This window comes from Schistocerca serialis, chromosome 2 (genome assembly GCF_023864345.2).
Source record: "Schistocerca serialis cubense isolate TAMUIC-IGC-003099 chromosome 2, iqSchSeri2.2, whole genome shotgun sequence".
NCBI lineage: Eukaryota > Metazoa > Arthropoda > Insecta > Orthoptera > Acrididae > Schistocerca > Schistocerca serialis.
Window position 1 is genome coordinate 507608534 of NC_064639.1, and position 27848 is coordinate 507636381.

General features: G+C 43.5%; 1 protein-coding gene across 1 annotated transcript in view; it reads left to right on the plus strand.

Moving 5' to 3' along the window:
* Positions 1 to 27848, plus strand: part of LOC126457474 (uncharacterized) — a 402668-nt gene that overhangs the window by 209408 nt on the left and 165412 nt on the right. The window lies entirely within an intron of this gene.

The following is a 27848-nucleotide window of genomic DNA, read 5'->3' on the forward strand; positions in this document are numbered from 1 at the left end:
AGTGACAGTAACTTGTAGACAACTAATGTACAGCTTGTAGAATGAAGGCTTTCACGACCGGGTGACATGGCTGTTGATATACTTTCCGGGATGTGAGGTCGTGGTCCAAGAACTTTTCTGCTCCTTACGTTTCGTCCAGGACTGCGCTGGACTTCCTCAGAGGCGCTGCTCCGCTGAGTCTTGCCGACTGACTGGTCGGGTGTCTGAGAGCGACTTATATATTGTGAGAAAGGGGGGCGTGGTTCAGGTGACACGTGATGAGCAGTGATAATCCATAGCAAAGATAAGGTTGACTATCGATTACCACCTTGTCAAAGATAAAAATTGTTAGCAGGCAACCACCAAGTGAAGTTTTCGGATACCGAAGTTTTATCTACACCGTTAAATTACTATCCACGGCTATATAGAGAAGCTATTGAAATTTATAAACATCACGATAATTTTAATAGGAAAGAGGAGGCTATGAAACTTAGCGATATATGGACAGTGGCTCTACAAAATTGCTAACAATTTTTATCTTTGACAAGGTGGTAATCGATAGTCAACTTTATCTTTGCTATGGATTATCACTGCTCATCACGTGTCACCTGAACCACGCCCCCCTTTCTCACAATATATAAGTCGCTCTCAGACACCCGACCAGTCAGTCGGCAAGACTCAGCGGAGCAGCGCCTCTGAGGAAGTCCAGCGCAGTCCTGGACGAAACGTAAGGAGCAGAAAAGTTCTTGGACCACGACCTCACATCCCGGAAAGTATATCAACAGTAATGTACAGCTACCACAAGCCAAAACAGTTTCACAGTCGTAATTTTAAGCATAAAATATACCATCCTTCTCACTTGAACAAATTAGTTTTTTGGTTTATAATTTACGCCTAAAATTTCCGATAAAGATTTTGCCTACATGTTGTTTGCGATAAACCTGCGATTTCAGTTCATAGATTTCGAACTATATCCAGATTATATTTTTCGTCCTCAGAATACCACAAACTCCTTCTTTGACAGTTTCTCATCGTCCATGTTTCGTGTTCTGTCGGCCACTATGACCGAAGAAAACAGATTGATTTGAATTTCACCTATTGTCGTCCGAAATTTGTATGTTCGGGCGACAAGATCGGCTACATTGTCACTGCGCACGTAGTGGCGTACTGATTTGAAATGGTCGGACGTCTTCGTGCGATGTCGGTAGTCCGCAGAATCCACCAATATCGGTGCCACTGTGACCGCAGCCTTAAAGAAGTAGCGGGAATGGTTGCACCTGCCTGTTAATATACGAGGGGAGATCAAATATAAACGGCATTTTTATTCCTGAACATCAACAGTTGGTAGGACTGACTCCACGCTTCTGCTATGCTCAGGCGAGACCGTTAAAAGTGAGGAGAGCGTGCTGTTAGATATTTCCCACCGTTTCGTCAGTAACGCTCACGATGTCTGAGCAACAGGTGCACCTCTCAATTGCGCAACGCATAATTATCAAATTTATTGCTCGTGAAGGAGTTACAGCGTCAAAAATTTGCCAAAGATTGACTACACAGTTCGGTGATAAAACATCAGTGACGCATGTCATTGGCATAAAAAGTTCAAGGAAGGACAAGAACGTGTGGAAAATCAGCAACACGATCGCCGTCCTCGGACCAGCATTACAGATAAAAACATTCGAGCGGTTAAAGACATTACTGACGACGATCGACAGTATCAGAAATTGCACAAAAAGTGGGAATCATATGTGAGCTGCCAAGCAATCATCCCAAACGACCTACAGTTCCGTAAAGTGTGCTGCAGATGCGTCCGTAAACTTTTTGCCGAAAATCTGAAGCTGGGACGTTTGAAGGTCTGCCAGAGGGTTATAGTTAGGTTTACGGAAGAAAGTGCATTTTTTAGTCGAATCGTCACCTGCGACGAAACATGGGTTCACTACTACACCCCAGAACCCAAACAAGCCAGTAAGGAGTGGCGGAGGAAATGGGAGGCAGCACCAGGGAAACCCAAGACTAGATTGTCAGCTGCCAAGGTTCTTTCAACCGTTTTTTCGACCAGCTAGGCATTTTTTGCATGAGCGACGAACAATCAATGGTGCTTACTACTACGAACTGTTGAACAAGGCGAGAGTTGCATATCGCCGCAAAAGACGAGACCAATCGATTCGACAGGTCATCTTCCTCCACGACAATGCGCGACACCATATTGCAGCTCTGTCTCCAAGCTACAGGAAATGCACTGGACTACACTTTATCATCCTCCTTACAGCCCGGGCTTATCGCCCTGCGAATTCCGTTTATTCGGACCGCTTAAGCAAGCTCGAGGAGGGCGACGATTTGAAGACGAGAGTGGAAGACTTCGTGCGCAACCGGCTGATGACACGACCCAGTTCTTTTTTTGATGAGAGCATAAAAAAGTTGTCCATACGCTGGGAAAAATGCATTTCCAAAGCAGGAGACCATGTGGAAAAAGAAATTATAATTGCCTTGATTTTTTCATTAAAGGAATTTACGTATTAAGTAAAATCCCGTTTATATTCGATCCGCCCTCGTATAAATGGACTGCTTCCACGTACTGAAGGCTCACGTTCATGATGGGATTTACGGAACACGATGCATGAGTGAATGAGTACTGATGGTAATAACTTTGCATATACTGAAATTCTTAATATATCTGAATTGAACAAATGATAAACTTTCAAATTTACTAGACTCATATCCCAATCGGTCACTCCTATAAAGACAATCTCTATAACAAAGAGAATGACAAAGTTAGTGGTAGAAATTTTGACCACGCCACATCGTATAAGTATTTACGGATGGCACTAAGAAACGGTATGAAATGAGACTCATTTAAAATGAAAGTTCTGGGAAAGTAAAGCGTATCCGTAAACGAACTCGCGTACAGTACACTAGTGCGAGAATGTTGTTCCAGCATTAGGAGTCATTATCAAGAAGGGGTAACAGTACGCATCGAACGAATTCACATACAAGTTACTAGGATTGTAACGTGTCGTTATAGTTTACAGGAAGATGTGGCAGAAGTGGTCGAGATATTTAAATGGGAATCACTGGAAGAAAGACGGCGTAGTTCCTGTGGGATTTATTTAAAGAACCTGTATTCGAAAAAAGACTATGCGACAGTTCTGCTGCCATCATCATATACTTGGCGTAAAGGTAGTGGAAATCGGGAGAGAGACATCACAGCGCGTACAGACGCATGTAGCTAATTTCACTGCTCGGAACACGAATGAAACAGGACAGACAATCGGTAATACTAGTACGAAGTACCCTACTTAATACACTGTACAGTGACTTACCAGATTTATCTGTGGCTATAGAAAGACCTTAACAAAAGGCACGACGTTTATCAGCAAATTATCTTAAGTTTCAGCTTATGACACGTGTTCGCAGCTCTGCACCTGATACTCCCCTGAATTTCTACGTAACAAGATGAAATTCTGGTAAACATGAAACTAGTAACGATTTTATTGTAACTTTCAAACAAACGCTACATGTAGTAGGACGTTGACATCTACATCAGATTGTATACCAGTCAGATTCCTTTCAGAGTATGCTGATACAATAGCTCCATATTTAGCAATTATATACAATCGCTCGCTCACAGAAAGATCCTCACCTAAAGACTTGAAAATTGCTCAAGTCACACCACTACACAAAAAGGGTTCAAATGGCTCTGAGCACTATGGGACTTAACATCAGAGGTCATCAGTCCCCTAGACTTAGAACTACACTCCTGGAAATTGAAATAAGAACACCGTGAATTCATTGTCCCAGGAAGGGGAAACTTTATTGACACATTCCTGGGGTCAGATACATCACATGATCACACTGACAGAACCACAGGCACATAGACACAGGCAACAGAGCATGCACAATGTCGGCACTAGTACAGTGTATATACACCTTTCGCAGCAATGCAGGCTGCTATTCTCCCATGGAGACGATCGTAGAGATGCTGGATGTAGTCCTGTGGAACGGCTTGCCATGCCATTTCCACCTGGCGCCTCAGTTGGACCAGCGTTCGTGCTGGACATGCAGACCGCGTGAGACGACGCTTCATCCAGTCCCAAACATGTTCAATGGGGGACAGATCCGGAGATCTTGCTGGCCAGGGTAGTTGACTTACACCTTCTAGAGCACGTTGGGTGGCACGGGATACATGCGGACGTGCATTGTCCTGTTGGAATAGCAAGTTCCCTTGCCGATCTAGGAATGGTAGAACGATGGGTTCGATGACGGTTTGGATGTACCGTGCACTATTCAGTGTCCCCTCGACGATCACCAGTGGTGTACGGCCAGTGTAGGAGATCGCTCCCCACACCATGATGCCGGGTGTTGGCCCTGTGTGCCTCGGTCGTATGCAGTCCTGATTGTGGCGCTCACTTGCACGGCGCCAAACACGCATATGACCATCATTGGCACCAAGGCAGAAGCGACTCTCATCGCTGAAGACGACACGTCTCCATTCGTCCCTCCATTCACGCCTGTCGCGACACCACTGGAGGCGGGCTGCACGATGTTGGGGCGTGAGCGGAAGACGGCTTAACGGTGTGCGGGACCGTAACCCAGCTTCATGGAGACGGTTGCGAATGGTCCTCGCCGATACCCCAGGAGCAACAGTGTCCCTAATTTGCTGGGAAGTGGCGGTGCGGTCCCCTACGGCACTGCGTAGGATCCTACGGTCTTGGCGTGCATCCTTGCGTCGCTGCGGTCCGGTCCCAGGTCGACGGGCACGTGCACCTTCGGCCGACCACTGGCGACAACATCGATGTACTGTGGAGACCTCACGCCGCACGTGTTGAGCAATTCGGCGGTACGTCCACCCGGCCTCCAGCATGCCCACTATACGCCCTCGCTCAAAGTCCGTCAACTGCACATACGGTTCACGTCCACGCTGTCGCGGCATGCTACCAGTGTTAAAGACTGCGATGGAGCTCCGTATGCCACGGCAAACTGGCTGACACTGACGGCGGCGGTGCACAAATGCTGCGCAGCTAGCGCCATTCGACGGCCAACGCCGCGGTTCCTGGTGTGTCCGCTGTGCCGTGCGTGTGATCATTGCTTGTACAGCCCTCTCGCAGTGTCCGGAGCAAGTATGGTGGGTCTGACACACCGGTGTCAATGTGTTCTTTTTTCCATTTCCAGGAGTGTACTTAAACCTAACTATCCTAAGGACATCACACACATCCGTGCCCGAGGCAGGATTCGAACCTGCGACCGTAGCAGCAGCGCGGTTCCGGACTGAAGCGCCTAGAACCGCTCGGCCACAACGGCCGGCCCCAAAAAGGGAAATAGGTGTAACCCGTATCACTAACGTTGATTTGGAGCAGGGTTTTGGAACGTATACTGTGTTGGAACATTATGAATTACCTCGGAAAAAAAACGATTTATTGACACATAGTCAGCATGGATTCTGTTGTGGATTGGCAAGAGAGCCAACCCACTATGAGAGGAAGCCGAAAGGCACGCGTTTTAGCTCACGCAGGCTGGCGGGAGGTCTGGAACAGGACAAGGAAGTTAGACTTTAGCAAAAAAGGACGTAGCTGTTGGAATACTTAACTTTAATCCGTAAATGGTGAACATCGCTCTTGACGGTACATGTTTTACAGCATCAATAGTAATTGGTAATTGCGCTTTGCTAGGTCGTAGCAAATGACGTAGCTGAAGGCTATGCTAACTATCATCTCGGCAAATGAGAGCGTAATTTGTCAGTGAACCATTGCTAGCAAAGTCGGCTGTACAACTGGGGCGAGTGCTAGGAAGACTCTCTAGACCTGCCGTGTGGCGGCGCTCGGTCTACAATCACTGATAGTGGCGACACGCGGGTTCGACGTATACTAACGGACCGCGGCCGATTTAAAGGCTACCACCTAGCAAGTGTGGTGTCTGGCGGTGACACCACAGATTCAGATAATATCGTTCTTGTGAAACACAACTAGCTCTTTATACTCATGAAGTAATGAGTGCTATCGACAGGGATGTCAAATTGATTACATATTTTTAGATTTCCAGAAGGCTTTCGACACCGTTCCTCACAAGCGTCTTGTAACCAAACCTCGTGCCTATGGAAAATCGCCTTAGTTGTGCAACTGGATTCGTGATTTCCTGTCAGAAAGGTCACAGTTCGTAGTAATAGACAGAAAGCCATCGAGTAAAACAGAAGTAATATCCGGCGTTCCCCAAAGAAGTGTTATAGGCCCTCTATTGTTCCTGATCTATATTAACGACATAGGAGACAGCCGTCTGAGATTGTTTGCAGATGATGCTGTCATTTACAGTCTTGTAAAGTCATCAGATGTTCAAAACGACTTGCAAAATGATTTAGATAAGATATCTGTATGGTGTGGAAAGTGGAAATTGACCCTGAAGAAGGAAAAGTATGAAGCTAAATTTCGATTACGCGATAAGTCACACAAATCTGAAGGCTGTAAATTCAACTAAATACTTAGGGATTACAATTACAAATAACATAAATTGGAACGATCACATAGATAGTGTTGTGGGTAGAGCCAACCAAAGACTGCGATTCATTGGCAGAACACTTAAATGGTGCAACAGGTCTACTAAAGACACTATTCCGCCCTATTCTGGAGTACTGCTGTGCGGTGCGCGATCCGCATCAGGTGAGACTGACCGATGACATCGAAAAGTACAAAAGAAGGGTAGCTCGTTTTGTATTATCGCGAAATAAGGGAGATAGTGATAGTGTCACAGACATGATACGTGAATTGGAGTGGCAATCATTAAAACAAAGGCGTTTTTCGTTGCGACGGGATCTTCTCATGAAATTTCAATCACCAGTTTTCTCCTCCGATTGCGAAAACATCGTGTTGGCGCCCACCTACATAAGGAGAAACGATCATCACGATAAAATAAGAGAAATCAGGGCTCACACAGAAAAATTTAAGTGCTCGTTTTTCCCGCGTGCCGTTCGAGAGTGGAACGGTAGGGAGACAGCTTGAAGGTGGTTCATTGAACCCTCTGCCAGGCACTTTATTGTGAATAGCAGAGTAATCACATAGATGTAGATCAATACTCCGCAAGGCACATGACGGTGTGCGGCGGAGGGTACTTCTGGTGATACTAACTGATCCTGTTTTCCTTGTTACACTCGCGAAGAAAAGTGTTGGTAAGCGTCTGTATTAACTCTTCTTTTTAGAATTTTCCCATGGTAGTTATTTCGCGAGATGTATGTGGGAGGAAGTTATATGTTGTCCGACTATTCCTGGAAAGTATGCTCTTGAAATTTCAACAGTAAACATCTCCGGAATGCAGGACGCCTCTCTTGTAGCGTATGCCAGTGCATTTCGCTGGGCATCTCCATAACGTAATCTGTAACGCACTTTCTGGTAAGACTCCCTGACAGATGAACAATACTATCGAATCGGTCGAACAAGCCCCTTGTAAACTACTTCTTTCGTGGATGCGTTACATTTCCTTAAGATTGTTCCTATGACTCTCATTCTGCCGTGTGCTTTTCCTACTATTTGTTTCATGTGGTCATTCCACTTAAGGTCGCCCTGGATAATTACGCCTGGTAGATATTTTTTACAGCAATTTGTCATCAGTAATGTGGGTGTACAGTAGTGGATTTCTTCTCCTACGTATGCGCAGTGTGTTACATTTATTAACGTTCGTGATCAACTGCCATAGCCTGCACCATCCATCAGTTTTTTGCAGATCATTCTGCAAATCGTTATCGTCCATTGGCGTTGCTACTTTTTTATGGACAACAGCATCATCTGCGAAAACTCCGAAAGATCTCTCGTTGCTTTCTACTAGATGATTTATATACATTATAAACAGTAACAGTCCAGTCACACTTCCTTAGTGTGCTTCCGAAATTACCTTTGTATCTGTCTTTCTTGTTCCGTCAAGAGCGACGTGTTGAGTTCTATCTGCATGGAAGTTTTGAATCCAGACGCAAATCTTGTCTCCATAGCCCTGTTTTTTTTTCGGATAGTGTCAGATGCCTTCCTGAAGTCAAGAAACACTGTATCAACCTGAGCGCCGCTGCCTACAGCGCTATAGATCTGATGGAGGAACAGAGCGAGCTGACATTCTCAGGATCAAAAAATGGCTCTAAGCACTGTGGGACTTAACATCTGAGGTCATCAGTCCCCTAGACTTAGAACTACTTAAACCTAACTAACCTAAGGACATCACACACATCCATGCCCGAGGCAGGATTCGAACCTGCGTGGCTCCGGACTGAAGCGCCTAGAACCGCTCGGCCACAGTGGTCGGCTTCTCAGGAACCCTTTTTGCGGAATTCGTGGTGATTTTTATGGAGGAGATTTTCGTTTGCCAAAAACGTCAGAATTAATGTTAAGTGACTGGGGGCACTGGTCTTGGAGAAACGGATAAAGACAAGTATGGTGCAGTTACATACATTTTTACTTTAAAAGAAGCATGCAATCTGTAGGCAAATTGAGTCGAAGAAGATGATGGATCTCAGCACCAGCGCTCAAGACTTATTTTCATTACAGTTTAAACAAATCCACATACAGCCGTATAAACACTGCAGATAGGGTGCATTCCGGAAGCCCGATTAATGTTTTGTGTTACAGAATTACTCGATAAAATCGCAGCGTCGTAAACGAAGAACGTCGAATTAAGATTTGTGAGCTTATAGCAATCCGATATTTTGAAGTACGTAATATCGCAAAAGAAGAAATAAAAACTTTGAGGTTTGCCGATGACACTGTAATTCTGTCAGAGACAGCAAAGGACCTGGAAGAGCAGTTGAACGGAATGGACAGTGTCTTGAAAGGAGGGTGTAAGATGAACATCAGCAAAAGCAAAACGAGTATAATGGAATGTAGTCGAATTAAGTCGGGTGATGCTGAGGGAATTAGATTAGGAAATGAGACACTTAAAGTAGTAAAGGAGTTTTGCTATTTGGGGTGCAAAATAACGGATGATGGTAGAAGTAGAGAGGACATACAACATCGAGTATGGATTTAAGTGTCAGGAAGTCTTCTCTGAAAGTATTTCTATGGAGTGTAGCCGTTTATGGATGTGAAACATGGACGATAAATAGTTTGGACAAGAAGAGAATAAAGGTTTTCGCAACGCGGTGCAACAGAAGAACGCTGAAGGTGAGATGGGTAGATCACGTGACTAATGAGGAATAGAATTGGGGAGAAGAGAAAGGCATCAAGGGATCACCAATTTAGTACTTGAGGGAAGCGTGGGGGTTAAAAATCGTAGAGGGAGACCAAGAGATGAATACACTAAGCAGATTCAGAAGGATGTAGGTTGCAGTAGCCACTTGGAAATGAAGAGGCTTGCATAAGATAGGGTAGCATGGGGAGCTGCATCAAACCAGTCTTCGGACTGAAGACGACAGTAACAGTAATATCACAAGGACGTTCAGGATCAAGTGTGCGATGATTTGTGTATTTGCTTACTCCAGACCACAATCCGTCCGGAAAAGAAACTTCAAACCCGTGTCTCGGAAAACTGATGAAGCATAACCCGAATGACTTCTGATATCTTCGTGATTGTAGATGAAAACTGGATAAACATTTACACCACGACGACGAATCTGCTGTAGACTTGAGAAATTTAAAAAGCACCGAAAAAAGAGCTGAGCTCTCGACTGTTACGATGACAGAAGTGCACCAGTTGGGCTTGAAAATAGTTCCCCACTCACTGTATTAATCTAGATTCAGGAGCATAAAATTTTTGTCGATGCTTTCTAATCTAGAAAAAGGAAATTTTCGTCGAGTGAAGAAGTCATCTATATTGCGCAAAGATGCAAAGGATGCTGGCTCATGAGAAAGTGAAAGAAGTGGGTGTCTTGTTGGGTCGAATATACGAGTATGGTGCCGAAGGGATTTTGCTTAAAATTAAATGTTATTTTTTTAACAAACTCATCATTCCACATTAGCGTCGGTACGATTGCAACAGCATGCTTACCTATATGTTCGAAAACGCATCGCAGAAAAAAGCGATTGTTCTTGGATTGAACGTCGAATTCTATCGGGGGTAGGCTCTAGCGTTTTGAATAGCCCTGGGCTAGGGACCATTCGTATACCCAACAGAATGCTCTTCTTAAAGCCACTATAGAACAGTAGAGGATCAAAGTGTGACTATTACAGACTTTCTTTAGCTCAGGCAAATGGAGCATCGGTTCTTTTCGCATTTCATGTGGCCTGCGGTGTACCTGGGGGGGGGGGGGGGGGGGGGGATTAGTTCATGAGCGGTTCCCAAGAAAACCTTAAGGAAACTGTTTTTACCATCTTTTCGTACCAAAACCGAACCGCGGATTCCAAGATGGCTATGAGCAGCAAATGTCTGAAATTTTTAGGATATATTCCTAAGATCAGGATCTCAAACAACCTTGAAAATTTTATATATATCTTGATCGTTTTCCGAGATACATAGGTTCAAACTTACTCTTCTTGTACACGGTAAATACGCACTTAACATTCGGTGCGAAGGGGAACGTAGTTTATGAGGTGCCGTAATGGAGAAATATGTAGGGAAGTGTCTCCGTTATCACCACAAGGGTTCTGGGACCCCCGTGGATTAGTACTGAAACACATGGAAAATGTTTGTGCACGTAAAATGCGATCTGAGGTGTAAAATTAATTTGCGTTATTTCAGTCTCACGTAAGTAAACTATCAAAATCTTACTACCCCACAAAGTTCTTTGATATGAGTGACTTGCCTTGCTGTAGCAGGAAAGCATCGGAAAAATGCTTCCATCGCAGCAAAAAAAAAAAAAAAACGCTAGTATGCTCCTGTTTTAAAAGACACTCTGTGTAAAGTGGGGTACCAGCTGTGTCACTCTACCGGACTCAGCACGTTTAAAAATCTTCCCAAAAAATGTTGGCTTGCGAACATATTTGCGGTTTTTATGTTAAGGGGGGTAGGACGTCAAACGGGCCGACTTGGAGCAGGAGAGACACCACAGGAAATTTTAATTTCCACTGTCTATACTTTTACAAATAAATTCATAAAACTTTAACAGCATGACCAGGAAGGATACAGAATTCATACTTATAGCAGTGGAAGCTTAAAAACGTAACAAAACACATGTGAAATTTCATCATTTTTTTCACTTACTACTGGCTGCATTTGTTGCTATAGGTACACTTTTCTTCCTAAGTAAGAGAGATTCTTCGATGACTTTTGTACAGCATACAAACCATAGTTACAGGTGTATGAAACTCTAGTAGTTATTTAATTTATGAAAAAATGAATGACCTGTTACATTTTAAACTCCATGTTTAGAAAAAACTCAAGTTTTGTAGTTAATTATCTCAATTTTTTCCACAGTTTTTTAATAGATTTGGAAAATTCTAGAGTTTCATACACCTGTAACTACTGTTTGTATGCTATGAAAAATTCATCGAAGAATCTCTCTTACTTAGGAAGAAAAGTATACCTATAGCAACAAATGCAGCCAGTAATAAGTGAAAATCATGATGAAATTTAACATGTAAAAAAAAAGGTATTTTGCTACGTTTTTGAACTTCCCCTGTGATGAATGTGAGTCCTCAATCCTTCCTGGTCATGTTGACAAAGTTTTATGAATTTATTTCTAAAAGTATAGACAGTAGAAATAAAAATGTCCTGTGGTGACTCTCCTTCTCCAAGTCGGCCCGTTTGACGTCCTACGCCCCTTAAGAGAGGAGGTGACAGTGATAGTAGGAAAGAGAGAGAGATGTAATAAAGGATGGATATAGTAGATAGTTGTTGTGGTTTAGAAAGAGTGAAGGACACAATGACAGTTTGAGAGTAAGGCAGGGTACAGTGGCAGTGGAACATGGTTGACAGTGACAGAGCAGTTCTAGGAAAAGAGTGAAGGATACAGTGCCAGTGGGATAGGAATAAAGAGGAGGACAAAGTGGAAGTGGGTGAGAGCCAGAGATAATAAGAAACAGAGTCTATGATAATGACAACGAGGAAGAGAGGGACAATGAAGTGAGAAGAGACAGCAGCAGTGGGAAGGAATGGATGAGGTAATAGTAGTAAGAGAGAGCAAGAGGGAGTCAGTGAGAGTGGTGGTAGTAGGATAGTAGGACAGAACGAAGGCGACTGTGGCTGAGAGACAGGAGACTGTGACGGAGAGACACAAAGAAATTATGACAATGATTTGGGCTGAATGAGTGAGTGAGAATGGGCAAGTGGGAGTGGATGGGTATGAGCGGCTTACAGCGATGGGATAGTGAGTGTGAGCGAGTTACAATTAGGAGAGCTTGTGGGTTTGGAAGGTAAGTTACATGTTAAAAAGAGCTCGAATATGTTCCTGTGCCAAAATTTTTGGGATAATTTTTAAAAGTGCTGTGGACGGTACATTGAGGCAGCTGGTAACGCTCTTTTGAGTCAGCGTCTTAAATTAACAGGAGCATATTCGCATTTTGTGTGTTCCGATAGGAGCACTTCTGCGCTGGTGTAAATACAGCAGGCGCTTCCCTTGCATAGTGAATGCGACAGCACGTTGTCTGCCAGCCTCTGGCCGCGATGTAGGTGATTTCACTAAAGAGCCGGGATTCCGGGAAGCCGCCACCGCCTCAGCAGCGTGGCCGTGCCGTGCCTTGGGGAGTCACGGGGTCGCGCGCTACTTGACCTCTGGCCGCGACTGCCGTTGCAGCCCCGAGACCGCCGCCGATGTGAGTCCGTCAGCGGGCTGCTAGCAATGATCTATTACTGGCAGTTTCGACAAGCGACCGTTCTAGCATTGAAGCCATTTCGGACGAACGGCTTAACCCGTCGTTTACTTGCGGTACAATCTTCATTATAACCATTATTTTCTTAACGTAGGCACTGTTAGTCAGATGCTAAATTGACGTAGTTACACCGAGCGAGGTCGCGCAGTGGATAGCACACTGGACTCGCGTCCGGCCATCCTCATTTAGATTTTCTGTGATTTACCTAAATCTCTTCAGGCGAATGACGGGATGGTTCCTTCGAAAGGCCACGGCCGACTTTCTTCCCCATCCTTCCCTAATCCGATGGGACCAGTGACCTCGCAATTTGGTCCCCTCCCCCGAATCAACCAACCAACCAACATAGCTACAGATGTTTTCAGAAAAGATGTTCGACAGTAATTTTCGCTAAAACCAATAGCAGACTACGCATTGCTCATTTTTTATTGTACTCTGCAAAACAGTTCTTATTACTAATACTACTATTGAGTGCAACAACACATGCCTGGTACTTCAGTTTGGTACGACGGACGTGCGTCGCTATGCTACACACACCACTCCTTCTACATCTGGGTGTCCAGCCCTTTAGGTTACGTGGGGCACATTGGAAGAAGACAAGTATTTTTGGGCCGCATGTAATATACTTAACACTAACAATAACCGCCGAAGAAAAGAAAGAAAGACAGTGTATACACTGAAGAGCCAAAGAAACTGATACACCTGCCTAGTATCGTGTAGGGCCCTGGCGAGCACGCAGAAGGGCAGTAACACACCGTGGCATGGACTCGACTAATGTCTGAAGCAGTGCTAGGGGGAAATGACAGCTAGGGGGAAATGACACCATGAATCCTGCAGAGCTGTCCATAAATCCGTAAGAATACGAGGGGGTAGATATCTCTTCTGAACAGCACGTTGCAAGGCATCCCAGATATGTTCAATAATGTTCGTGTCTGGGGAATATGGTGGCCAGCGGAAGTGTTTAAACTCGGAAGAGTGTTCCTGGAACCACTCTGTAACAATTCTGGGCATGTGGGGTGCTGCATTGTCCTTCTGGAGTTGCCCAAGTCCTTCGGAATGCACAGTGGACATGAATGGATACGGGTGATCAGACAAGATGCTTACGCAGTGTCACCTGTCAAGAGTCGTATATAGACGTATCAGAGGTCCCATATCACTCCAACTGCACACGCCCCACACCATTGCAGAGCCTCCACCAGCTTGAACAGCCCCCTGCCGACATGCAGGGTCCATGGATTCATGAGGTTGTCTCCCTACCCGTACACGTCCATCCGCTCGATACAATTTGAAACGAGACTCGTCCGACCAGGCAACATGTTTCCATTCATCAACAGTCCAATGTCGGTGTTGACGAGGTGCAGGCGAGACGCAAAGCTTTGCGTCGTGCAGTCGTCACGAGTACACGAGTGGGCCTTCGACCGCGAAAGCCCATATCGATGTTTCGTTGAATGGTTCGCACACTGACACTTGTTGATGGCCCGGCATTGAAATCTGGAGCAATTTGGGGAAGGGTTGCACTTCTGTCGCGTTGAATGATTCTCTTCAGTCGTCGGTGGTCTCGTTCTTGCAGGATCTTTTTCTCGTCGCAGCGATGTTGGAGATTTGATGTTTTGCCGGATTCCTGATACTCACTTCATCGCTATCTCGGAGATGCTGTGTGACATTGCTCGTGCGCCAACTATAACACCACGTTCAAACTCACTTAAATCTTGATAACTTGCCATTGTAGCAGCAGTACCCGATCTAACAACTGCGCTAGACACTTGTCGTCTTATATAGGCGTTGCCGATGGCAGCGCCATATTCTGTCTGTTTACATATCTTTGTATTTGAATACGCATGCCTATTCTAGTTTCTTTGGCGCTTCAATGGACATAAAATGTTAACAATTTTATATATAAGTAATTACAGGTCATAGAATAAATGTGAGATTTGGCTTGCAGAATTAATGTAGGCTTACTGTTAGAAACAAACATGGAAGTAGTTGCAAGACACATGAAAAATTACTGACTTCTGCCGGTTTGAAGTGATCAGAACTATGGTGAAAAAGGTTCTTTACACAGTTGTACAAAAATAGCATTAATTTCATTATACATATCTAAATCTCTAGTTTTTCATTGCAACTGAAGTAGCCACAAAATAACAGACCAGTGCGCTTACGGATTGGCTGTTTATAAGAATAAGACTCCGAGGGTTAAAGTATAGCACAGGCGGCAATGTTAAAAGGGGATAGACCAACAGTACAGTAGCATAGTGTAGCGGGAGATTCAGACTGAAACTATGCAGTTTTCATAACTTCACACAGACGGAATTTTATGGATTTTTTCCTTTCTTTTTTTATGGATCTCATGCTAGATGCTCACTTCTTGCGTCGCATTGGCACCTGCTTTGGACCGCATGTGACCCGCCGTCTTGTATTTCAAACTGTGAAACGTACCATTTCCATTGGCTGTAACGCACACTTTGTAGCCAAGCACTATTGATTTCTGTAGCATGTATTGAGGTCATAGCACCCGTAGGGTTTTACCATGATTCGTCAATCGTCTGTGTATTTGAGTATACGATGACAAAAATATGTCCGAGAAACTTTTCAGAAGTGGCGAGGAATGGGAATGAGTGGATCCTTACTTATCTGTGGCTATATACACTACTGGCCATTAAAATTGGTACACCACGAAGATAACGTGCTACAGACGCGAAATTTAACCGACAGGAAGAAGATGATGTGATATGCAAATAATTAGCTTTTCAGAGCATTCACACAAGGTTGGCGCCGGTGACGACACCTACAACGTGCTGACATGAGGAAAGTTTCCAACCGATTTTTCATACACAAACAGCAGTTGACCGGCATGGCCTGGTGAAACGTTGTTGTGATGCCTCGTGTAAGGAGGAGAAATGCGTACCATCACGTTTCCGACTTTGATAAAGGTCGGATTGTAGCCTATCGCGATTGCGGTTCATCGTATCGCGACATTGCAGCTGGGGATGGTCGAGATCCAATGACTGTTAGCAGAATATGGAATCGATGGGTTCAGGAGGGTAATACGGAACGCCGTGCTGGATCCCAATGGCCTCGTATCACTAGCAGTCGTGATGACAGGCATCTTATCCACACGACTGTAACGGATCGTGCAGCCACGTCTCGCCGGCCGAAGTGGCCGCGCGGTTCTGGCGCTGCAGTCTGGAACCGCGAGACCGCTACGGTCGCAGGTTCGAATCCTGCCTCGGGCATGGATGTGTGTGATGTCCTTAGGTTAGTTAGGTTTAACTAGTTCTAAGTTCTAGGGGACTAATGACCTCAGCAGTTGAGTCCCATAGTGCTCAGAGCCATTTTTTTGCAGCCACGTCTCGATCCCTGAGTCAACAGATGGGGACGTTAAAAAGACAACAGACATCTGCACGAACAGTTCGACAACGTTTACAGCAGCATGGACTATCAGCTCGGGGACTATGGCTGCGGTTACCATTGACGCTACATCACAGACACGAGCGCCTGCACTGGCGTACTCAACTACGAACCTAGGTGTACGAATGGCAAAACGTCATTTTTTCGGATGAATCCAGGTTCTGTTTACAGCATCATGATGGCCGCATCCGTGTTTGATGACATCGCGGTGAACGCACATTGGAAGCGTGTATTCGTCATCGCCATACTGGCGTATCACCCGGCGTGAAGGTATGGGTTGCCATTGGTTACACGTCTCGGTCACCTCTTGTTTGCATTGACGGCACTTTGAACAGTGGACGTTACATTTCAGATGTGTTACGATCCGCGGCTCTACCCTTCATTCGATCCCTGCCAAACCCTGTATTTCAGTAGGATAATGCACGACCGCATGTTGCAGGTCCTGTACGGGCCTTTCTGGATACAGAAAATGTTCGACTGCTGCCCTGGCTAACACATTCTCCAGATCTCTTAACCTACTGAAAACGTTTGGTCAGTGGTGGCCGAGCAACTGGCTCGTCACAATACGCCAGTCACTACTCTTGATGAACTGTGGTACCGTGTTGAAGCTGCATGGGCAGCTTTACCTGTTCACGCCATCCAAGCTCTGTTTGACTCAATGCCCAGGTGCATCAAGGCCGTTATTACGGCCAGAGGTGGTTGTTCTGGGTACTGCTTTCTCAGGATCTATGCACCCAAATTGTGTGAAAATGTAATCACATGTCAGTTCTGGTATAATATATTTGTCCAATGAATACCTGTTTATCATCTGCATTTCTCCTTGGTGTAGCAATTTTAATGGCCAGTAGTTTATTACTACCGTACATGGTTATCGTGTTTCGTACGAGAGCTGACATATTTACAACTCATGACACACAGAATGCAGGTTTAAAGACATGTAATCCTTATCTTCAACAAGAACTGAACTACTCTGAATTATACAACCACAAACAAGAAACAGCAGAATCTGGAGACGGTACATTGTTACATTGTAATTTCTTAGACTTTACCGGCGATTTTGTGACATGTCGTTGAATCGGGTGTACTTCCGGTCGTCTGCGTTTTTCTAACACAATATTTCGACGTAGTACCTCGGCGTCTTCATCAGGAAGCACCTGACAGTACACCCGATTCATCGAGATGTCACACGTTACATTACCAGTACTCGTAGTGTCACTTGGGTTCACGTCTCTGAATTAGATGCCTATTTTGTTGGCCACTTTCAGTTTGACGTCTTATGTTTCTGTAACCAAGCCCTCTTTATTTAGTGTGCATTCCCTTTTAAGATTTGAAGTAGAATTTTTCCCTTTGCATAATGGTTTGATAAAAATTACTGACAATCTTTGTGTAAACTAATGTGGTATTGCGTGAAATAAATTAATTCTTTATAGTGCACTTAGTTTTAATTGATTTTAATTGCGAAGCGGCACTGGTGTCTCATCTGAGGTATTTTCCAATGTAAGTGGTTTTTACTTTGCCGTGTTATTGTTTTCGTATTTTTTTTATTCACCTACTACAGATCTGACTCGTTATTTCACATTGTATTAGTTCTTCTTTGGAAGATGAAACTGCCTTAAAATATGCTTAAAATTTTATTCAAATGGCTCTGAGCACTATGGGACTTAACATCGGAGGTCATCAGTCCCCTAGACGTAGAACTACTTAAACCTAACTAACCTAAGGACGTCACACACATCCATACCCGAGGCAGGATTCGAACCTGCGACCGTAGCGGTCGCGCGATTCCAGACTGAAGCGCCTAGAACCGCTCGGCCACTCTGGCCGGCCACAAAGGTCACGAATTCAGATCTCGTCTCAGGCATGAGTAGTGATTCTAACTGCTTTGTGATGAATCGTGTTGTCTTCTTATGACGGGTACGCATAACGCGAACTTCTTGCCGTAGAAGCTTGGGACGTGTGGGTATGTTTCGGAGTACCTCGCGGAAAACGGCAACGTGCTGTCAAATACCTGTTTATTGACAGCTAGGCCAAGCGCAACAAGTAATTGGTCGGCATTATTTACGAACAAACATTATCCAATATAATATAATATTGCTCTCTGCAAGATTTGTGACTTGTGCGAGTCCATTGGCCACTTGAGATTTCAAGATACTTCTGCGGCTGTCGCACAGAAATTGCTGTGCGCTGGCACTCCCAGTAGTTGTAACTTACTGTTGTTGCATTTGGTGCACAATTCAACGTCCGTTGCCACCGATGTGGTCGAAACACATTACTGTAGCTAATAATAATTGAAGTTGTTTCCTACCCACAAGTGTTGGTAAAAAACACTCTATCTCCGTGCACGGCAGAATGGGAATAATCGTGGATTTTAAAAGCGTTCCGTCTCTGACAAAAATGTTGATCCCACTCATTGCACCAGTGTTCGGAACATTACACAGAGAGTTCTTAGAATCTCTGATCGTACCGCGAAGTAAAGTTTCGAAGTTTCCCCTAAGGTTTGTCGTTGAGAGTTAACGGAAACAATGCGTTGTGAATTTTTCTCATACTGCTGTGCAAATGTAACATGCTTAACACAGACGAATTGCAGTAAATCTCTGTTACCTATCCTAATAGTGAACGATATTTAATTTCCATTTTGCCTGTGTATTGAATTCTTTGATGTCAGTAAAAAATCTTCGGGGCCAAGAAAGCCGCAAGCTAGTCATGAGTAACAGGCGTATGGTCTACATCTACACACTCGGCAAGCCACCTTGTGATGTGTGGCGGAGGGTACTTACGGTACCATCTTTCCCCCTTACTTGCTCCCATCGCGAATGGTGCGTGGGAAGACCGGCTATTGATATATCCCTATGAGCTCTAAATTCTGATTTTGTCGTTGTATTTATTTTGCAGAGAAATGTGGGGAAATGTAATATGTTGTCCGACTCTGTCTGCAGCATACACACTCGGTATTTCGCCAGCAAGTCTATCATTAATACACAAAACTTCTCGTGTTGCATCTGCTACTGGAATTTGTTGAGCACCTCTGTAACGCCCTCACGCTTACTAGATGCTTCTACGACGAAACTCAGCACTCTTCACTGAATCTTGTCTCTCTCTTCTATTAATCCGACGTAGGAAGGGTACCAGGGCTGACGAGCAATACGTACGAATGTTTACATCTTTTTTGTAATCACTTCTTTTGTGGATGAATTAATACATTTCCTTAATACTCTTCCAACGAACCTCAGTTGGGCATCCGCTTTTGATACAATCAGTTGTATGTGATCAGTCCACTTTAGCTTCTTCAGACGGCTACTCGTAGGTGTCTTACGGTTGTTACTTTCTCCAGTGGTTTATCGCCAACAGCATAATCGAACATTATTACCTATTTTTGCGCTTGAATGTATATTTATTTACGTTCAGTGTCACTGACGTTGCCTGCAGCAACCATTGTCAACCAAAGTGTTCCCACGAGCGTACCCAGTCCATCCAAGATAAAGGCACGTCGTGTAACATACGTCTGTATTAATTCCAGATGTCATTTAACGAGCGCCCAAAAATACAGATGCGTGTTTTCTTTGAAACCATCCACCAAACACAAGAGCGCTTCTATTTGTCTTACAATGGCCTGAATTCTACCACTGACTTTAGATTGGTTCCAGATACGTACAAGGTGATTTCCTACTAATTATTTTTATCTTCTTCCCCTTTTTGTTTTACCGAAAGAACCCTCACTTGAAACCACGAGTCTTTCGAAACGAAGCCTATTAACTAGAAATTAAAATTCCTGACAGGCAGTTGCTGAAACACTGTAACAAAAAAGGATATGCGATGCCGCTCAGCATTTCGTCCGGGGGAATATCATGTAGTCTGCGCCTGAGAGGTATAATTTACGATTAACCGTCGATTCCATCATTATTTTCTCTTTGATCTCTGTGACGTAGTTTCTATTTTTGGCGCTGTGATGTGATTTCTTACTTCGTGATACACGCTTCATCATTTTCGACTCCGGTGGGTGCAAAAAACAGTTATTTCTCCTCGTCCCCTCTTGTAGGTTATGCCGGTAAGCTACGCAGGGGAGGCAGTGCCGAAAGTAATGCGTAAACGACCAAACGTGTTAATAGCGGAGAGTTCAAACTGAACCTTCTGTACAGGCGCTTCAGAATCTTTTTTTTCTCTGGCGATACTAATCGACTGAAGGCGGATGCAACGTGCTGTTATTGACACCTTGACGACGGATTGCGGGTTTTCTGACATGTGTTCGGAGATGATACCGTTTGCAGTGGCAGTTTGCACAGTTCGATGAAGTAATTTACCGTAGGGTAAACCACCAGCCTTAAAGACAAACAGCACAGTGACCCATCAGCTGGAGCCACTGATACGAATAGTTAGTTAGTGGTCACAATCCGTGAACTCGTTGCGCAGTGGAGTTTGGTGAAGCTGGCGACCGACTTTCCATATATATACATTTTTTTCAGAGTTGTTGATAGGTATGCCATAATTTTAGAGTCCCTGTGCTAAATTTGAATAGTTCTGCAGAGTAACACTTGGAAAAATTGTAATCTTGTAAAAAAATTAATTGCCAAATTTGCGAGAAAATATAATTACTACAAAACTGAATAGTTCCCCAAGAGTTCTAGAGAACATCCTAATGACATTTTTTATCCAAATAATAATATATGATATATCTGCAATAATGGGGGACACATTTTCACTATAGAAAATATACGAAATCGCGCTAGAGTTCTGAAGACGGTTCCGATCACAGTTCTGGAGCGTTTTCTCGATAACCGTAATGTAATTTCTTGTGAAGCTAATCATTTGTAATGGCAATAATATGGGATCCACTTCACTAACATATAGCTTTTCGATTGCAACGCATTCGAATTTCACAAAGCTGACCTTCGCTACCCTAGTTGTGATCGGTGCATGTAGGTACAAATTGGCACATATCGTGTTGACTGTCGTCATGTATCCGGCTGCGGACAAACTCAGCAACCAAATGGTAATCGCAATGTTTTCGTCTAATTATTGCGTTGTATTACAATACCTTAATTTGAAATTCCTTGCTACAGTTAAGTACTGGATTTGAAGATAGCTGCCTTTCCGAACTCCTGTTACTTCAGTGTTCGATACATACTGGGATTATCCAACGTTTAGCAGGACATACGGTATTTTTTCACAGAGGAGTTCAGATGCGTCATACAATTCAAGCACCTTTTTTTCCCTTCATACGTTCATTGTTGGTGCTAGAAAACAGGGATGGGGTAGGATCTTGTTCAATTCTTACCACAGCATTTTCATAGTACTTTGCATTCTAGAACCCTTACTTGAACTCGGAAAACATTGTCGTCAGGTACCGGGATGGTCCGACCTTCAACTGGTGAGCCATCTGTGTAAGGTTACATTGTGTCCCGTTATCTAATTTAAGTTAGTCATTGAAAGTAAAATTGTGGCAGAGGGAGATACTGCATCGTTTTTAATAATCGTGGTAACGTACATTTCATTTCCAAAGCAAAGCGTTCTGGAATCTCAAGTACTATGGAGATATTCTAATAAGAATTCACAGAGCTCTTTCAAAGCTTATTTTCACGCTTAGAGACGCTCAAAACCATATACCAGCGTCAGAATATTTGTTAAACAGAAGAATACCATGTACTTCTGTTAAAAGAGAAAGCAAACATTTGGATGACTGGACTTCAAAGCTTATTATTTATGAGGTCATCAGACTAACAAGGAAGAGATGAAGCTTGTATTTGGGTCTGACATACGGGAAGAGTATGTGACCAAGAACAAGGAAGAATCCAGAAAGGGCCAAATTATATTTTGATAAACCGAATTTTTTTAGCATTATTGAACTAAGATAAACTTCCTGATGATGGGGAAGATATTGTTGTACTTGGTATCCAAATGTTTGCATGCCATCTTGTTAATAACGGTATTAAAATAAAAGTGAAAAAAATACTGCTCTGTATTGGCAGACAGTTACGAGACGAAACGAGGAACTCTAAGGACGTATCTCAGCGATCGGAAGACTTTGTTCTTTCTTGTACTTTCTTTTCTCCACCTTTGGATGGGCTCTGCGGACATATGCAATGTCGCCCAGTTTTCTATTTTTATTACTGGAATTGATGTTAATTTTGATATCTTCGAAGATCTTGCCAGTGTGGAGAAAGTACATGCTAAAACAAGAGGATTAGAAATATCTGAAAAAGTATAATTATTCCTACAAAGATTTAATTGCATACTGAAGTAAGGTCATCAATGTGGGTACTGACGAAGAGCTGTCAATGATAGAATCAACGGCACTGCAACTTTGCTCGAAAACTTTTTAAGTCATCCTGTATCAAAATGTTACTGCATTTTATACCAAGTGTCGCTATGTGGAAGAACCTTAAAACCTTAAATATGCACCATGTTATGAAACTGGTTCTGAAACGTATGAATGAACCTATAGCTATGGCATTGAATACATGAAAATTCTGAGCGTACTGTGAATTGTTGGATTTGGAGTATGGTGAACTTATCCGTCATTCTGAGGCACAGTATTTCTAAAAGAAAGCTTCTGAATACATTTTGGAACTTCGATGTTTTTTCTTGTGTGAACAGAGAAATACACTATCCGAAAAAGGAACCTTATGACATAACAACTAGCAATTTGACTTGGCATTTTTAGTTGTAGGTAGTTGTCATCTCACACCCTAAATTGTAAACTGGAAGGCAAAAGCACCAATCCATTGAAAATAATATTAAAACTGATCATCTCTCAGTTACAAAATGAGGATTTGAGTCAAAATTGTAGGATGTGAGGTCTCTGCCAGGGAGCTGCAAATCCAAATGATTTGAGTCAATTTCTATACCTTAGAGAAGAGTGAGTGTGATGTGAATAACAGCAATGTGACCAAATGCAGTGACGGAAAAAAATCACAACACCTAAAAATAATTAATGTAGATGAATGAAATTTGGGGAATACATTTGTTTAGGTGACATAGATAAGTGATTAATTGCAAGATTAAAGGTGCGAGATTCTGGTGCATTAATAACAGGGGTAACCGCCAGAATGTTCAGTGCAAGCATGCAAAAGTGTATACACTGTGTTGTACAGGTTCCGGATTTTAGTTTGTGGGATGGAGTTCCTAGCCCGTTGCACTTGGTCGGTCAGTACAGGGACCGTTAATACTTTTGTGGATGACGCTGGAGTTGTTGACCGACTACGCCCCATATGTGCTCGACTTTTGTTGTCGAGAAAGCCAAGCAACATGTCGAAACTCCGTAGATCATGTTGGGTTACAACAGTGGTATTTGGACAAGCGTTATCATATTGGAAAACACCTCTTACAATGTTGTTCATGAACGGCAGCACAACAGATCGAATCACCAGACTTACGTACAAATTTGAAGTCACGGTGCGTGGGATAAACAAGGGATTGCTCCTACTGTCATACGAAATCGCACCCCAGACCGTAACACATGTGTAGCTCCAGCTCACAGATAGGTTGCTTGCAGGTCCTCAACTGGCCTCCTAACCAACACACAGCCATCACCGACACCTAGGCGAACCAGTTGTCATCAGAAAACACAGAGCCACGTGGGCGTCCGGAGCCCGGTCTTCTTGCCACTGCACATTCGCATAATCACCGCTGCCAGCAATCGTGTACATTGGCTACATTCCTGCCAAGTCTTTCTGCAGTGTCGCAGAAGGAAAATCCAGTTTCTCGCAGTCCTATTACACGACCTCGTTCAGAGTCAGTGAGGCTTTCATAATGGCGTCTTTGTCGCCTTGAAGGCATTCCTGAATAACGTCAGCTCGTCATGTCCAGTCTCAAAGGTAACTAACGCTCACGACCGTTGTAGCGTGTATTTAAAGCAAACCTGATTTGCATTCTCATAGTGGCGTTATTAGCGCAACTGTTACGCGACTGGCGTGAAATTTAAACAGACATTGTCTTTCAGATGTAGAAACACGCTTACCAACTTTCGTTTATGTCGCACAACTCCTTCTTGGTGTTACAATTTTTTCCGTCAGTGTATACTGAAATAAGTAAATATTGCAAGGAACAATTAAAAGTCGTTTTAAACCCATTTTTACTTCGTGAACAAACTATGTCAGGTTCCTGTTCACATACGAGGGCAGTTCAATAAGTAATGCAACACATTTTTTTTCTGAAACAGGGGTTGTTTTATTCAGCATTGAAATACACCAGGTTATTCCCCAATCTTTTAGCTACACAACACTATTTTTCAACGTAATCTCCATTCAATGCTACGGCCTTACGCCACCTTGAAATGAGGGCCTGTATGCCTGTACGGTACCATTCCACTGGTCGATGTCGGAGCCAACGTCGTACTGCATCAATAACTTCTTCATCATCCGCGTAGTGCCTCCCACGGATTGCGTCCTTCATTGGGCCAAACATATGGAAATCCGACGGTGCGAGATCGGGGCTGTAGGGTGCATGAGGAAGAACAGTCCACTGAAGTTTTGTGAGCTCCTCTCGGGTGCGAAGACTTGTGTGAGGTCTTGCGTTGTCATGAAGAAGGAGAAGTTCGTTCAGATTTTTGTGCCTACGAACACGCTGAAGTCGTTTCTTCAATTTCTGAAGAGTAGCACAATACACTTCAGAGGTGATCGTTTGACCATGGGGAAGGACATCGAACAGAATAAACCCTTCAGCGTCCCAGAAGACTGTAACCATGACTTTACCGGCTGAGGTTATGGCTTTAAACTTTTTCTTGGTAGGGGAGTGGGTGTGGCGCCACTCCATTGATTGCCGTTTTGTTTCAGGTTCGAAGTGATGAACCCATGTTTCATCGCCTGTAACAATCTTTGACAAGAGATTGTCACCCTCAGCCACATGACGAGCAAGCAATTCCGCACAGATGGTTCTCCTTTGCTCTTTATGATGTTCGGTTAGACAACGAGGGACCCAGCGGGAACAAACCTTTGAATATCCCAACTGGTGAACAATTGTGACAGCACTACCAACAGAGATGTCAAGTTGAGCACTGAGTTGTTTGATGGTGATCCGTCGATCATCTCGAACGAGTGTGTTCGCACGCTCCGCCATTGCAGGAGCCACAGCTGTGCACGGCCGGCCCGCACGCGGGAGATCAGTCAGTCTTGCTTGACCTTGCGGCGATGATGACACATGCTTTGCCCAACGACTCACCGTGCTTTTGTCCACTGCCAGATCACCGTAGACATTCTGCAAACGCCTATGAATATCTGAGATGCCCTGGTTTTCCGCCAAAAGAAACTCGATCACTGCCCATTGTTTGCAACGCACATCCGTTACAGACGCCATTTTAACAGCTCCGTACAGCGCTGCCACCTGTCGGAAGTCAATGAAACTATACGAGACGAAGCGGGAATGTTTGAAAATATTCCACAAGAAATTTCCGGTTTTTTCAACCAAAATTGACCGAGAAAAAAAATTTGTTGCATTACTTATTGAACTGCCCTCGTAGAAATAGAGCTGATTGGTTTAAAATCCATTTCGTTTTAAAAAATGAAATCTGATAAGCTTTTTCATATCAAAAACATTTTACGGTAATTAATTTCTGGCATTCATACGCAGTGAACATTTCCTAAAGCTAAGAACGTATACACCTACTTACATAGGCCTGCATCTCTTTGAGACGACATACAGATGAATACAAGACATTTGATCCATGATATTTATTAAAGGCAAAACAACATTACAGGTAAAATAATCGAATTAGTGGATTGTAAGGTTCATGTGCTGTAACAGATGTTGTTTAAATGCATTAATTAAATCGATTGTAAATATTAATTAAGCATATAACCATTCTTATTTTTTGGAGTATTAAGCATATACTGGGACTCCTCCTAGAGAGCAGAGAGAACAGACAACTCCCAAGTTCCAGGCTGTCAGTGCTCCATCTCCCTCCCTCCCTCCCTCCGTCTTTGTCTCTCCCTTATACACTCTTTGCATCCAAAACTGTGGCCCTCAGTTGTCTTCACCAAAAGACACTCACCAGTTGCTGTAGCACCGTAAGCTGGATCCTCGACAGCACTCGGCCACACATTGAAGAGATTATTTCCCACTACTGATGACTGATGCTCCCATAATTGTGTGTCTTTTGAGCTGACGAAAATTAACTGATTTAACTGTCGAGGGGCACGAAAGGGAAGCAGTGGTTGGGAAGGGAGTGAGACAGGGTTTTAGCCACTCCCCGATGTTATTCAATCTGTATATTGAGCAAGCAATAAAGGAAACAAAAGAAAAATTCGGAGTAGGTATTAAAATCCATGGAGAAGAAATAAAAACTTTGAGGTTCGCCGATGACATTATCATTCTGTCAGAGACGGCAAATGACTTGGAAGAGCACGGAATGGACAGTGTCTTGAAAGGAGGATATAAGATGAACATCAACAAAAGCAAAACGAGAATAATGGAATGTAGTCGAATTAAGTCGGGTGATGCTGAGGGAATTAGATTAGGAAATGAGACACTCAAAGTAGTAAAGGAGTTTTGCTATTTGGGGAGCAAAATAACTGATGATGGTCGAAGTAGAGAGGATATAAAATGTAGACTGGCAATGGCAAGGAAAACGTTTCTGAAGAAGATAAATTTGTTAACATCGAGTATAGATTTAAGTGTCAGGAAGTCGTTTCTGGAAGTATTGGTATGGAGTGTAGCCATGTTTGAAAGTGAAACATGGACAATAAATAGTTTGGACAAGAAGAGAATAGAAGCTTTTGAAATGTGGTGCTACAGAAGAATGCTGAAGATTAGATGGGTAGATGACATAATTAATGAGGAGGTATTGAATAGAATTGTGGAGAAGAGGAGTTTGTGGCACAACTTGACAAGAAGAGGGGACCGGTTGGTAGGACATGTTCTGAGGCATCGGCGGATCACAAATTTAGCATTGGAGGGCAGCGTGGAGGGTAAAAATCGTAGAGGGAGTCCAAGAGATGAATACACTAAGCAGATTCCAGAGGATGTAGGTTGCAGTAAGTACTGGGAGATGAAGAAGCTTGCACAGGATAAAGCAGCATGGAGAGCTGCATCAAACCAGTCTCAGGACTGAAGACCATAACAACAACAACTACTGCGTGTGGCAGTTATCGTTTTAACTCATCTAAGTGAAATAGATTGTGCCCCCATTCCTATTTTCCAACCCCAACAAGGAACGTATGAAGATACAAAAGGTGCTTGAATTGTATAACACATGTGAACTCCTCTGTGAAAAAAAAATAGCGTATGTTCTGCTAAACGTTGGATAACCCCAGTATGTATCGAATACTGAAGTAACAGGCGTTCGGGAAGGCAGCTATCTTCAAATCCGGTACTTAATTGTATCAGAGAATATCAAATTCAAGTATTGTAAAACAATGCAATAAGTGGACGAAAACATGGCAATCACCGTTTGGTTGCCGAGGGTTTCAGCAGCCGGATACATAACGACAGTCAACACGATTTGTACCAACTTGTACCTACATGCACCGATCACAACTAGGGCAGCGTAGATCAGCTCCGTGAAATTCGAATGAGCTGCAACCGAAAAGCTGTATGTTAGTGAAGTGCAATTATAAATGACTATCTTCAGAAGAAATACATTAGGTTTTCCGATAAAACGATCCAGAACGGTGATCGGACTGCCATCAGAACTCTAGTGCGATTTCGTATATTTTCTCTAGTGAAAATGTGTCCTCATTATTGCAATAATCTCATAAACGATAGACTGTTCAAAAAATGTCATTGTGGTTTTCTGTAGGACTCTTGCGGAGCTATTCAGAATTGTGATCA